This window comes from Mastomys coucha, unplaced genomic scaffold (assembly GCF_008632895.1).
Source record: "Mastomys coucha isolate ucsf_1 unplaced genomic scaffold, UCSF_Mcou_1 pScaffold5, whole genome shotgun sequence".
NCBI lineage: Eukaryota > Metazoa > Chordata > Mammalia > Rodentia > Muridae > Mastomys > Mastomys coucha.
The window spans coordinates 108,602,867-108,604,216 of NW_022196911.1; the positions used below are offsets into that span (position 1 = coordinate 108,602,867).

At 39.8% G+C, this 1,350-nt stretch overlaps 1 long non-coding RNA gene across 1 annotated transcript in view; it reads right to left on the reverse strand.

Moving 5' to 3' along the window:
- Positions 1-340: 340 nt before the first annotated feature.
- Positions 341-1,350, reverse strand: part of LOC116077921 — a 10,741-nt gene continuing 9,731 nt past the window's right edge. The window contains exon 3 of the long non-coding RNA XR_004113375.1: positions 341-466. This is a non-coding gene — a long non-coding RNA (uncharacterized LOC116077921). The remainder of the gene's footprint in view (positions 467-1,350) is intronic.

Genomic DNA, 1,350 nt, shown 5'->3' on the forward strand with positions numbered 1-1,350 from the left:
TCTGCTTTCTGAACCTCTGCCATCACTGTTTGTAATTTCTACTCCACATAACGGCTGAGTGCTTTCCTGCAAAACCTACCATTGGACTTAAAACCCCTTTGGCCAGAAGTGTTCATTGTGTCATTGTTCCTGGGAGAAAATCTGCAGAGTGAGTTAAGAGAAGACATAGCTTTATAATGGAAAGGAAAAAATACAAATAACTCAGTTATTCTTCCTCAGGCTTACCCAAGAGAAGCCAGCACCAATGGTTAAGCAGAAGCCGCAAGTGGCACAGTTCATCTTGCTGATGAACATGAAGGGTGCACACTTCACGAGGTCTTCATGGTCTGTGCATCTGGCTCTTTCATGTGAGTTCTTACAGGTGCTTCCGGAGGGAAGAGTCACTTATCAGCTGCATTGTAACCGTGGTGTAGATACTGGCCATGATGAAAGTCCACTGAAAGCTGAGATTCTAGTTCAAAGAAGCCTGTGAAAGGGAGACTTAGAAATATATTTTGTGCATCTACATGTGGTCTATACCCCAGAATACAAATCTGAATAATATCCCAAACACACCAAAATCCACCATAGCATCCTATACCCCAGAGCTTGTAATAAATTAGGTCACTTCCTAAAGTGACTTTGAAAGTTCTGAAGTGCCCTCACTTGAAAAGCATCTCTCTGTAATAGGAATTAATCCTCCTTTCTCTCAGTGACCGCCTCTCCAGATACTTGTTTCCAAGGAAACATTTCATAGTTTATAAAAGTGCACAGATATATTATTTGGAAGATATCCTTTTTGAGGAACATCATGGTGACAGAAATGAAAATTTCAACTCTCTAAATGTCATGAGTTTCTAAGATATGTATTTCTCTTTTTTGTGAATAATTTGATACATAAACAAGGAAAATGATGTCATACTGATACAGAGCTTCCCTGGGAAGCAATATGAAGATTGACAATGGGACAAAATTAACATTTCTTGTGACTTTAATGACATATATTGTCATTATATATTAATTATAAACACATAGAGTGAAATGATTCAGTGGAAAAAGTGTTTGTGTTTCAAGCAGGAAGACCAGAGTTTGATCTGCCAAACCAGTGTAAAGAAGCCAGGTATGGTGGCATGAATTGTTAAATCCAAAGTCTGGAAGGAAGAGACGGGTGGTTTTCTGGGGAGGGTTAAGACAGCCAGCCTAGCTTACTTTGTGAGTTCCAGATCAGTGAAAAATGCCATCTTTAAAAATGATCTTTAAAAATGATGAGGACAGCACCTGGGGAATGACATCGGAGGGTCTCCTTTTGCCTACACACACACACACACACACACACACACACACACACACACACACACCACACAGCATATA